Source organism: Melanotaenia boesemani, chromosome 24 (genome assembly GCF_017639745.1).
Source record: "Melanotaenia boesemani isolate fMelBoe1 chromosome 24, fMelBoe1.pri, whole genome shotgun sequence".
Lineage (NCBI taxonomy): Eukaryota > Metazoa > Chordata > Actinopteri > Atheriniformes > Melanotaeniidae > Melanotaenia > Melanotaenia boesemani.
The window spans coordinates 10,713,964-10,727,755 of record NC_055705.1 but is presented as its reverse complement, the minus strand read 5'-3'; the positions used below and the strand labels follow the sequence as shown (position 1 = coordinate 10,727,755).

At 42.8% G+C, this 13,792-nt stretch overlaps 1 protein-coding gene across 4 annotated transcripts in view; it reads right to left on the bottom strand.

Moving 5' to 3' along the window:
* The window catches only part of zeb2b (zinc finger E-box binding homeobox 2b), a 77,449-nt gene that overhangs the window by 21,867 nt on the left and 41,790 nt on the right, over positions 1-13,792 (bottom strand). The gene's annotated exons all lie outside the window — the stretch shown is intronic.

The following is a 13,792-nucleotide window of genomic DNA, read 5'->3' as shown; positions in this document are numbered from 1 at the left end:
GCCTGCTTTTCTTAAAATAGACAGCTTGTAAATAAGGGCTGTGAACTCAATCAAAGGTGGCTCTCGTGCAAATTAGTCACCGCCATCGGCTGGTTCTCAGTGAATACGCACCACAGCGTAAATCATTGCAGAAATGGACGTCAGAAGACTTATTGGAGCAGTGCAGATGGAGTACTAGGCGAGCCAGAAGCATGGCATCACATGGGGACACACCTCATTGGCAGCTCGTACAAGAATGTTCTGTGGTGAGAGCCAATCATGGGAGGGCCCAGAGTTAGAGCCACCACAGTGAAGAGGTGGAGGCTTTTTTTAACGTGCTTTAGCTGAATTTATGTTTCTGAGAAATAAAAAAAACGAAAAGAAAAGCTGCAATGAGTCCATCAGAGCTTTGCTGAAAAGCAGTAGATTCATTTCTTGGCCACAAAACTTCAATACAACCCTGTAAGGACTTGAAAAGCATAATAAAGGTAGGCTTTATGGCAGCGTAAAACCTACTGAGGGCTTAAAATGTCCGTGCCTCTTGAACCTTCTCAGAATCAAAAGTACCAACCAGATAAAGTCCATGCATGACATTTCTTAAAACATTATACATATCAAAAGATAAGCCTCCCCACATCTCCTCCTAACACGTCTCAGTGCGATTGACTGGTCTGCACTTGCCTTCGGCGAACAACTGCACAACAGGTGCAAATTAAAATGAAAACAGGGCTTTCAAACGTGGGAGGGAAGGCAGGGGGGGAGCGAGGGTGGCAGGCGGGCAGAAGGGAAGGGGGATCAGGAGCAGGAGGAGGAGGGTGGGAGTGCGGTGACCTGCCTCGAATACCAATCGGCGGAGGAAACAAAACCTTTTCAAGAGGTGTGATCACAAGGGTTTAGGCAAGTTCAGACTCAGTAATGCTCCTTATGGATGACAAAAAAGGCAACCGAGGCTCGAGACCAGGAACAGAAAGAGATGTTAGGAATTCCTGGGTGGTCCACATCTACCTTGGTTAAACTGAAATTGCCCCTTTATTGGAAAAGTTGTGCATTAATGCACCTGTTTACCTTCAAATATGTATTTAAAAGAATGTCCAAAAAGTTTATGGATATCTCACAACCTTTAAAACCAACAAAACAATCACCTCTCTACTCCTTTACTGCTACTACTTACAAAGATTTTGGACTTTTCTCACCAATGTCCCATCAGCTCTGTGTCCCCCAGCTTCCAGAGGAGGGGGTGCAGCAGCGCAGGGCTGGTAGAACAAAAGGCCAAGAGGCTTGGGAAGCTATCAACCCATCCCTGTGAACCTGATCCCTGGATGCAGATTCAATGACGGTAGAGCAGGGGCCGGCTGAATGAAATTATCTAAGGCTGGACAGGTTTTAAAGGGCCTATTCTTTCCCAATAAAAGGAGCGAGGGAGCTTCTTTTTGTTTAGCAACACATCCACCGCGGCAAAGCACACCGTTCTGACTTCCCACATAAGGAATGAGGGAATGCAGCAACTGCTGATCTTTTGCACAACCAACTTTTCAGGACACGATTAAGAACCTAAAGACTTCAAAGAAAATCTATGAGAAGAAAATCTGAGCTTTCGTGTTATATTTTTTGTCCCTGGTCTCAAGTGTTTCATGTCTCCTGCTGTTTTTTCTAATCTCTTGCGAAGTCTTTTCCTCAAGTTTCTGAACAAATTTAAGCGTGGGGGCGTTGAACTGTCTGTGCAAGCTACAGTAGATGCAATCTTCTCCGAACATCAGCTGTCAACGTATACCTCCAAGAAGGCAAAATGACAGTGGGGTGCTCGTCAAGTCAAACGCGTAGTATTAACGTCGAGAAAGCCGCTATTGTTTAGGTGCCAATGCTGACAAGAGCCTCTCCTTTTCTGAACATGAAGCATCTATTGGTATTGTGTCATGCAACAAAGTAATTCTAACCTACTAATATTTCCCAGGCAGCTATTTCATCGCCCTGAACCTCAATCTTAATCAGTCTTTTGTGTTGCTGAGGAGAGAACAAGACAAAGAGGAGATAATGTTTACTCCTCAAATGCCTCTTCTATCCTTTTCTTACCTTAAGTGTCATCCTTGACAAAAGCAATTATGGATGATGATTTGTAAACTGTTGTTACCTGTTTGAGATTGCTTTCTTCTCTTTGACTTGAGTTCTGCAGATAATTAAAATGACACATGTAACAGTGCAATTCTTGTTTAATATCAGGTTTTAAACTATTTGACATAACCCTTTCATAGGCCTGGCATTGTTCTGTCACTCAGCAAAAAAAAGGACTGAGCAAAAACTAATATTGTATATTGATTAGGATGGCTAGAGCCACAGAAGTGACAGGCTGAGAGAATCAGAATGCTGAGGGGAAAGATTCATTAAGGTCTTATCTTTTTTTTTAAAGGGAGGAAAAAACAAAAACAATGGCACAAGCAATACTTAAGATGTGACAGTTGTATTTTACAGACACAGAGAACAAAGTGGAATTAATCTAGTGCAGAGGATCAAACCCTGAATCTAACATGATTGTATTTACAAAATGTCAGATTTGACAGCGAACAAATAGCAAGAGTAATCAAAAATGTCTTTAATGCTGGAGTTTTAATCTACTCCTACAAAGCCCACAGATAACCCACTTGGTTGCGATTTTGACAACAGTTATTGGACCAAACTCTTAAAAGACGCTCAAACTTAATCAGAGGAATACATAGCCACTAACTTGCATCTTTGATGCTTATTCTATTCACATCTGTAACATAAAATGCACTTTTATAGATAATTATGGCCTTATTAGATGAAATGTCTGAAATATAAAACATTCAGTAAATCCAAAATTATAGCTTGAAGTGGTGAAACTGGGTTCAACCTCTTTGGTAAACCAAAGCTTTGAGAAAACAGCAATAAATGCTTAAGAGAACCTATTGTACTTTGCACATGAAGGAAAAGGGGATATTTGCTACATATTTCCCATAAAAATCCTTCCCTCCACACTGTTAAACCCAAGTTCAGAAGTGTTACACCTGCAGGCTGCCAGGGAAAATAATTTTGCAGTGCTAACAGGTATAATCACATTTATTTAACAATCCCCAAGAAGTCGTGCAGCACCCACAGGAGGCTTCACTAACAGCCCTTCCTGCTCGAGTCCTAGAGCCAGAGAGAAAAAGAGCTCTAACCGCTCAGCAGGCCAGTGATGGAGGTGATCGCTGTGGGGAGAATGACTAACACCCACGTTGGCGCTCTCATGCTAACCCCAGCTGACTTTTTAGTCAAGTGTCGAGGCTTAGCTTCAGGTGACACGCTTGGCCTCCTACACCAATAATGAGCCAGGACATTCTCCCTATTGGACGATAACTGCTCGCGCTCGCTCCCTGTCTCATGAATGTGAGCCAAGCGGATCACCTGGATGGCTGCGAGGAAGATGGGGAAGCAGGAGTGCTCTGTTAGTCGGGGTGAGAGTGTTTTGTTTGTGTGGGAGGGCATTAAGGTGGAAGCGAGGTCGCTGCCTCATGGCTATGGCCAGCGGTAGCAGATTTTCATGATGACCTTTTGTCTGCCATTGTTCCTGTTTGCAACAGTTTAAGCACTTCCTTGTGTAAGTCTTACTTAAACCACACACTGATGGTGAGTTTTTAATGTAAAGATTCTGCATCTTTACACTGTTTTATTTAGTTTTTATCACTTATTATTAGTGGTCAAACTAGATTTTAATGTCTTCCAAACTCTTATAAATTGAACACAAATTTTAAGGATAGTTTTTTTCTTCTTGATGAGGAAAATCATTTTAATGTTTGCTGAAATAACTTAAGCAAAACTGACTGCAACATATTTCCAAATCCTTAAACTTCTTTGGTTGACTGACTTCCATAACATAGTATGCATAGCCATCCAGAAATGAGCTCAAAGCCAAGTCACAGCAGACAAAAGAATAGCAGACATGTTTGGATATTTTGTGCTATCTTGTCTCAGTATAATGGCGTGATCGAGCACAAGGGGCAAATCAGGGCCAAGTCGGTGAAAGGACGGTGGCAGAGGGCAAACAAAAGCTCTGAAAAGAGACAGAGAGAGTGAGGGGTGAGGGCTGGGGAGGAGGGTGGGAGGCGACTTGGGAGAGACGATGAATGGTGAAAACTCAGTGAAGTGTAAATGCAACCTGTGTGTGTGTGTGTGTGTGTCTGTCTGGGCAGTATGTGTCCGTGTCTTTAGAGACGGGGGAGGGGTGTTGCTGAAAAGTGAAGTGAGTAAGTGTTTGTTTGACAGATATAAGTTGTTGAGGGCAACACTTCTTTTTTTCTTAACATTGTAGGTGTTTAAAAGTCATGTTTAACCTTCGTTAAGAAAGAAATCAAAGTGCTAAAAGTCTAAGTATGTGGTGTGATGCAGAATAAAAGCTTGATAACTGTGAAAACAGAATTCATTATGAAAACATCCAAGTTTTGTCAGCTGTATGACATTAAAAATCCATTTCAAATCTCTTTAAAAAGTCCTATCCATAGACAGAGGTTATTCAAATAATGTGAACAATTTTAAAAAATAAAGAAAATCATATTTATTCCATCTTCTGAATCCAATTTCGGGGCCTAATATCATTAAAAGTTCAAACCAGAGTCAATTTTAGAGAAAAAAAAAAGAAAAAAGAAAAAGAACATCAAGACTGCGATGGGGAAACTTCCAGCTTGTCGCCATGGATCCGTCAAATCGCTACGTTTTGTCCACGAGGAGACCCTCGCAGCAGCACTGACTCTAATTCAATTAAAGTCCCATTTATTTGCTGAAGAGGCTTGAGCAACAGGCTGGGGAGGGAGAGGGAGGCAGGGAAAGCTTCAAGGTTTGCTCGACAGCTCAGAGGTCCCACCTTTGCTGGGTCCTGCATGGATTCACCATCTGTGCCCCCTCCCCTCCTCCTCTTCCTCCTCCTCCTCCAGTTCACACATGTTCCTGCCTCCAACAAATGTTCGGAGTAAACCCACCTCCCTCCTCCTGCTCGTCACACAAGCCAAAGAAGAAGAATAAAAAAGACACACAAAAGCTTCCCCTAGCTGCCCTCAGGACTCCCAGGCCAGGAGAGTGGGAGGGAGAACTCAGAGAAGAAGAACAGAGCAGGGGAAGGTTGGGGAAGGGGAGGAAGAAGGGGGAAGGGTTACAGAATATGTATGTATATTTTATTCCAACTCAGGTGAGCTTCCTTTCGCTTGCTGATGTTACCCCGACACAAGTCAAGCAACAGAAAGAGGGGGGAAAAAAACGGTTAAAATTAGAAAATTTAATTTATTTGATAATTTCCCAGAATAATTAGAGTTAATATGGGTTAATTAATATGCAAATCTCTTAGCAGATGTTCAGCAGCGAGGCTGCGTGCAGCTAAGGAAAAACAGCCCCCTTCTACTTTCTCCTGCCTGGTTTTGGCTGTCAGTTATTGGCCCGTAATTACTGTAACTAACCAAATACACACACACACACACACACACACTGTGACAAAAAAAAAAAGAGAAAAAAACGAGCGTTTGCTGGATGAACTGCTTCCAGTTTTGGAGTCGTCGCAGGCAAAGTGGGGCTTCTCACTCACATAAAGGAAGACCATCGCTAATTTCCCCTCAACTATAAAAGGCCTATTTATGCTCTGAGCTGAATGAATGCAGCGAGCACTTTAAAGCATCTGAAATTTGCGGGGCTTTGTGTGCGTATGTGTGCATATAAATATAAATTGTAAAGAAGACGCAGCAGCAGAAGAGGCAGCGACTATACTGTGACAAGAGCACCTGCAGGTTAATAAAGAACATGTAGGGAATCAAAAGCATGTTTATTTGTCTGTGTTGGAATAAAATGTTAGGGATTAAGCTATCCTTTAACTATTTGAGATTTGCTATTGTTTGCTATTCCAGAGCTTCCTAAAGATGGGAATGTGCAGTTTCACTTATGGCATTTATTCATTTATTAATCAAAAAACTGTTTGATATGAAAATAATCAGTATTCTTGCAGCTCTGGAATGATTATGTCTCAGCTTGTTTGTATCCTTGTGGGAGGAAGAAGAGTTACCTTTAACAGGAAGATTTAATTCATGAATTCTTCCCTGGGGAGGGAGGAAAATATCAGAGTCTATCTCGGGGTGCATGCCAGGGTTCTCCTGTGGTCAGCTCTCTCCAATAATAATGTGAGTCTGATAGCAGCAGAGTGTGCACGTGTGTGCGTGCATGTGTGTGTGCCTGCCACAAGCTGAGACTGTTATCTAAATCGTTCCTCTTTCTCTACGGCCTCTTTCTCTCTCTTCATCTCCTCCTCCTCCTTTTACCCACTCTCAAAGGGACACTGTGGCTCAATGCCACGAGTCTACGCCCCAGCCAACACACACACACACACACACCTACAAGCAGAACATGGCTGCAACACGCATTCGTAAAAATAGATGCGCCAACATGTATGATGAAATGACATGTGGAATATTTTTATAAATAGGAGCACACATGCTAACACACACTCAGATAATGGAATCTGCTGACATGGCCTTGTAGTTAAATGTCGAGGTGGAGCTGTTATCAGGTCTGACTCTTTAACATGGAACCTGACTTTGTGTGTGTGTGTGTGTGAGGGCCCCAGGAGAGCTGGTGTGGCCTTGCAGTACTTTGTGTGCAGCACCATCGTGATAACACATCTGCTTTGGGTTCATCTGTTTATGAATCATTCTTATCTGCCTTGGAAGTGCTACATCAGTCCTGTGTGTGTGTGTGTTCGTGTTTGTGTGTGTGTGTGAATAAGACAGTGTGTAGGAGTGTACGTCTGTGTTCCTGAATGTGTGTTTCTCCGATTGTTGTTGCTGTGAGTATTTACAAGGGAGTCAAGTAGGGATGAGGAGGAAGACGGTTAACTGAGATCTACTTTAATCCCACCTGAAACAAAATCCATGTTTACATTTACATTTTATTATTAAATTTTTCATCATTACTTTTTCTTTCATAGTTTAACAGTTTAATGATTTTTTTTTTTACTGATTATTTTTTTTCTTATATTTTTATTTGTACTTAATTTCTTTAGGTCAAAATTTGGCTTTAAGAAAATGACTTCATCAAATTATGAACTAAGAAATACAAGTTAACTTTTAATGATTTCTTTCTATTCCAAAATTTAAAATGTAATACAATTAAATTTTTTAAAAAATATTGTTTTGTTGCCAATCCAAGCAAAACACAACTAAAAAATGCTGCTGTAGTTAAAATTTGTGCACCTTTGTGCATGAGGCCCCACTATCAAAAATAATAGTTAAATTAAACTTTATTAACTGAAACCTCAAAAGTTGCATAAGCGGTCTAAAAAAAAAAAAAAAAAAACACATCTGATAACAAGGAACTTTAAGAATACAAATGTGGATTTTCTTCTAATCTTCAAAAATTTTATTTGATGTGAATAATGCGGCTTCTTCCACCACCTTATGAGAGTTAACAGAGATGAAAACAAGCCAATAAACAAACAATCCAGGTGTTGAGACCCCTTTTCCTCATACCTCTGAAAAAACCCTCCTTTCCAGCACAGAAGAGTAAAAACGAAACAATTTTTCATCCCTGACGCCTCCCTCTGTGCCTCCATTTAATAAAAAAGAATCTATAAAAATAAATTACTCGCACTAAGTATATGCAAATTCAAATGTAAGCAATCATTGCAAAATTAATTTTGCCAGAACTGATTAAAAGCTTTAATAAATCTATATACAGTATTGCGCCAATCTGATATTGTAAATTTATTACGCTCCCTGTAAGATTAATTAGAAAGCGACGGTAACATATTGCACTGCCAGGCCAGATTACTGTACTTCTCTTTTTTTTTTGTTAATAACAGTTAAGCAGAACCTGAGCTGTAATTACCAGCTAACAGAAGCTTTTGATGCAGATTTCTTTCACCAGGAGAGAGAATGAGACCCAGAAAAGGGAAACAAATGAAGCTGCCTTCTTTCAAATGTGATGCATTTATTTGGGGAAAGAATACTTAATCACCGCTTGAAGTTTTAATATTACTAAAAATGAGAAGATGAATTAAGATCTTTCATTCATTTGGACTTTAAGTTGAGCAACAGTCTGCAGGGTTGCATTCCCTCTTAAGCAAGCAGACACTTTGGGTTACTTGGGTAACACAGCTGTTTAAAAGACATCACAGAGGTTACAGGCACTCATCCCAGACTCTTTCACCTTTTTTTATTCTTTTTCTTCAGACGCACAAACTGTCGAAACGGGACGCCAGTTAGTAGCGAAAGCAACTGGTTTGATCTGGCCAAGGTTGTTTTGCATTCTTGTCCATGGCGATGGGGCCATGGCCACGTTTATCTCAGCAAAACAGCACCTGAAAGGTCAAACAACTCTTTCTCACCGCCTTCAAAACTTCTCAAGTGCAATTTGACACTGACCTGAGTTTCTGTGCTTTAACTGTGTTTCTGTTTTTTATCAGTTTTTTTTATGCAGAAAAGTAGTCAAATATCTCGTTCTGGCACAAGAAAATGATAAAAACAGGACAGAGTGACACCTCTTTCTGCCATAAAACTCTACCAGTCACCAGTTGTTTAAAGGTCGATCTTTGTTTGTGTGTGTGTGTGTGTGTGTGTGTGAGATGGAAGAGGGGAACAGAGGGGGAAGTCAAGCAGGGACCTCAGATGGACTAAAGAGATCAGACAGGATGAACCAGGAGGATGGGGGGTCCAGGTGAGGGGGCCACAGGAGGGTGAGGTGGAGGGTTCAATCCTCTTCTTCTATGGTCCGAGCCAATCTGGAGGCCTGGGGCCTCTTTCACATGTTAATGAGGGTGTAAAATCACATCTGTTACCCCTGCCGACACACATGCATGCACACACACACACACATAGCAGATCTCTGTCACCTGAATAGCATTCCCACCAGGTATCAAACAAGCACTAGGAAATGGGGAATTGTGTGTGTGTTTGTAAAAGCATGCATGTGTGTGTGTGTGTGTGTGTGTGTGTGTGTGTGTGTGTGTGCCTCATCCCCAGCAGGCAGCCAGCAAACCAGGCTTTCCAGTCTGTAAATCACACACTCACACACAGGAGAGGTGGCCTGGGCTCTTGCAGAGAGGGAGAGCCCTCTGGAGAAAGGCAACTCTCTGACACTGTTACCAACTTCCCAATTAGCTACAAGCCAGACGAGGGTTGGAAGTGGGGGTGGGGTTTGTGGGGGTTGCAGAGGATTGAAGGGGTTGGGGTATGGACAGATAGGGGGCATAGCTTAGTGTCACGGCAACAACCTGAGCATCCAAAAACATCTCCTGCAAAGTCTTTTTCCACAATGGATGTAATTTTTTAGTCGAGTCTGAGCAGCTTTTGCAGCCTGTGTGGTGCCAATATCACACTTAGTGGCACCACAGAAGAAGAAATGTGCTCACTAAGCATGAGATGGAGCTGCAGAATGATAACTGTGTTGAATAAGCATGGGTTAAATGCCTTTAATCACGTCTGCAAGTATTTTTATGTGATAAAACTGTTGGGTAAAGGTTAGGATTTTAGCTGATATTGCGGGCTCACGAAGAGCTGAATGAGACTTTGCACACCTTCTCATTTAACTAAACATTTGTGTGTGTGTTAGACAGAGCCAGCGGCAAGGTAGGCCAGGTGTAAAACAGCAGCGAGATGACACAACTTAACCTCACTCTCGATCTCTGTAAACGGCACAAACAGGCAGCGGTGCAGTCGAAGGCCCCAAAGCCCATGACTTATACATGATGTGGGTGGGTGTAAACAGGAGCAGACTGAGGCATTTTGTAGCCTTTTTCCCTGTTGCTTTTTTTTCTTCTTTTTTTTTTTCCTGTTGTACCTGTCTTTCTTATGTAGCCGCAGGTGGGCGAAAGCTACACTTTTAATTACATGGTGGGAGTGGAGGGGTGGAAGCAGAAGAAAAGGGGGTGATGAGGATACCAACTGTAGGGCTTTTAAACATACTCTGCAACACCTTAATAAGAACGCTAAGACCTTTAGTCTGAGACTACAAACTTGATGGTGCAAATCATATTAGTTTAGCCTTTAACCTCATAATTTACTCCATTTCTGCAGCTTAAAATCACCTCCTAAAGATTACATTTTCATTTTAGACACATAACTCAGGAAGATAATTGGCTTAAACCAAGCAATTACTACAATGGCTGCTTGACCTTTTGATGTGTGTACATTTGCAAGACTCCAAGTAATTTGTCATACAGTATTGCATTACTGAAAGGTTTTATTTGACTCTTAGGTGGATAGTTACTTTGGCTACGTCAGCTTAGATGGCACGGGCTTACATAATTGAGCAGCTGATGTGAACGGCTGCACACACTTTCACACATGCTCCACATACAGTGTGTAAAAAGGAAATTTTGATCTAAGGCTTTTCCCCCCTACCACCTACCCTTGGGTTCTGCCTCCCCGTGTTTCTGTCAATCCTCTCCCCCTTTTTTTTTTTTTTTTTTTTTTTTTGATCAGTGACTTGAAAGAGTCAAGCATGTGCAAGTGCTCAGGTACCTGGGGTATGCAGAGGTGCTAATTAGCTCGGCAGGATAATTGATGTGTAGATTACACCGTTGAACAAATGCTCTGACTTGTTTGTTCTTCGCACCTCTTCCAGAAAAAAAAAAAAAAAAAAAAAAAATCTTCGCTGTAGCAGCCCGTTTTTATCTCGGTCCTAATGAACAATTTACCTGGCTTGTAAAGGAGGTGGTTAAGTCTGCCAAGGCAGAAGGAAAACAAAGAGGAGGTTGCACCGAGTTCATTTCCCACAGGTGGAACTATACAGTCTCCTGTGCTACCAGACCTGCCTCTGCTCCCTGGTGTTAGTAAGGCTGCCTGTGGAAGACGACTATGTATACATACACTTTGCCAAACCCTGAAGGAGAGGATGGCGAGCATGCATAATTCCAAAAGGGAAACAATTTTCAAAATGAAAGAGCATGCCATTAAGTGTGCCGGTAGGCTTCCATTGTTCTGTACCCCCCCCCCCCCCCCCCCCCCCCCCTTTCCTATAATGCTATTTCCTCCATCTTTTGTCTTTAGGACGCTATTATTAGCCGAGCATGCACACGAATAACCTCCCCCTCCCGCCAGCGTCCGTTCAATAGGGTTTGAATTTGCTCATTAACGGCTAAGAATCCACAAACACATTCACCGGAGCTTTTGCTACTGCTAATAAACTAATCATGCCCTCTCGTCTAATTGGGAAATAGAATGAGGGGAGCAATGAGAGCTTCGCCTGAGGATTTTCGGGAGCCGGGTTTCTATCGCGCTGCCAGAGAAGTGGAGCCCATTAGCAGGACAGATGTAGAGGCAAAAGGTGAACGGCTGAGACGTCGGCTCCTTGCCACACTCCTGGACCGCCCGTAATCTGTCACCCACACTAGTTTACAAGTTAAACACATTATTGTGTTTATTGAGTCTCATTTTCTAGGATGCATGGCTCCGGCTGCTTTTTTTTTTTTTTCTTTTTTTTTTCCCCTTGTGGAGCGCTTACAAACCTGCCAGGGCACTGTCACTGCATGAAAGCTATTAGCATTTTTCTTAGCAGCCCTGATTAGTCAGGCTGGCAGGGTAGATACAGAGCAGAGAAACAGAGAGAGATAGGGCAGTTAAGCTAAGGCGATCTTACAGGGAGTCGTGCACTCATTGTTTCCTGATACTTCCTTCACATCCCTCAGAAGTATTGTCTCTGTGGTTCAAGAAACCTGCTCCCCAAAGGACTTCACAGGTCTCTGATTTTCACAGTTTCCGGAAATCATGTCATTTTTATTTTCCTGTGTAAGTGCTAAATGATTTGCACAGTGTAAATAAAAGGAAATGTGTTCTGCATGATGTTAACTCTGTATTTACTGATGAATTAAAGCCCACCAGGACATAGTTCAGCCATGAAAAATGTGCTCAATACAACCTTCCTTAAGAAGATCATTTTATTTAGTTGTTATTGTGTTCATGGCCTCAGGCTTCTTCAGTTTGCTATGTCAGTGTGATAAGGCAGAAAAAGATGAGTTTTCTGTTTAAGATCAACCCTGAGACAGATTACCGTGTCATCGAAAACCCGCGGCGGCATGTTTGGACTACACTGGATTGGGAGTCTTGCTGACTAACTGGCAGTTTCCGTCGCCAACCTGATAACTCTCCTCCAACATCCCTCACCCGAGCTCAGCGAGCCAGCCAGCCTGCTAAGGGGGGAGGCATTTTCTTTTTTTTTTTTCTTTTTGTTTTGTTTTTCCTCCCTGCCTTTTTCCTGTCGCCATCTCGGTATTTAATCTAACACCGGCAGGCGGCAAGAAGGGTTTACTTTTTCCCCTCAAAGACAGCTTTGCGAGGCAGAGAAGGCAATAGTGGGAGGAAGAGAGCTGAGCACTCAGGCAGGGAGGGACAGGGGAGTCGAGGCAAGGCACAGGAAACCTGGGCCGAGCGTCACTTTTAACAAAAGCCTTTCATCTTTCGCTCTGCTTTCCCCCAAGACAGTGCGCTTCCAGCAGTGGGATCCTTTTAAGTACATACCTGATAAGGAAACTTTTTTCTTCCCTTCGAGAGTGCATAAAGGAAAAGTATCCCCCTCCCACACACATATCCACACATCCCAGTGCGGTTTAAACCCTCTGATCACTTTGAACACCAGATACTGTCCCTTTTATCCCTGGCAAACGGGTTTCCTATGGCTATTAACTCATTCAAAATAGGTAATTACGGTTGGCAAACAGAGACGCCACGGATCAGAGCGAGCTGCTCAGGCCCACTCCACCTTTGCAATCAAACCTTAGCTGGGGCAGAGGTAGCAACGGATCCATTTGTGGATAACTGCACCTAATCCATTTTAGTCTGGAGTCACTGTGGCAGGGCTGTGTGTGCACTGGAGAGGGACCCATGGGATCTATCTGATGGAGAGGTCATAAATCACGAAGAAGAAGTTGAAAAAGTCGAGCTCCCACAGAGGGAGAGGTAGCAGAAGACAGAATGGGGGTGGGAAAGGGGAACGCCCCCTCAAAGCAAAACAACCAAGGCTATCATCACCTTAGTTAAAATATCAGCAACCTCAGGCCAGCAAGGGTGGGGATGCCAAACAATACCCTCTTCCCTGTGGTTGGAAAGGAGACAGATTCATGCAGAACCTCTGGTGGGTGGATGTTATTGTAGAACAATTCCCTCAAGTGTAGTTAATGTAGCATGAGCCAGTTGGTGGACATTTTTATCCATGCGCTGTCGCTGAATGCATTTTTAGCATTGTTGATCTTAGTGGGAGTTGGAGGACCAGCCTGAACCTCTTACCCAGAATCACAAACCTATCCCAAGCAGATCAGAGTAACCATTAATATTGAGGTGAAGGGATCAGGAGACATGCTGTGCATTGCTCAAATGGTACAGAGTCCCACCAGAAATGATAAGGAAAAAGAGAAAGGACAGAGAAGACAGAAAACCCAATCTCATGAGCCAATTCGTCCTTTTTCACCTATCTTCTCATCTGCACAGGAAGTAAATGGCGCCCCAGGGGAGCACTCACTCTTTCCTTCCTTGTCTCCTTTTTTTTCTTTGCTGTTTGTTGTTTCAGGTAATGAAAACAGAGTGGCTGACAGAGACGTTTTCATGTTGTTTTCGTGACCCAGACGACTTGCCAAAGTCTCCCGCAATGCTTGTTTGAGGCAGAGGTGAAGTTTGACAAGATCCTTAAACATTCTCCCCCTCTTCTTCTTCGCCCTCCCTCTGCTCACATTTCGATGCAAGCTGTTGCGTTTAAGAAACTCTCTGTATCTATGGTAATGGGCAGCTAATTGATCCCGCGGGGTTTCGCTGGCATGGGGAGAACTTATTTACTCTTGCGACACGGGAATATTTCAGCT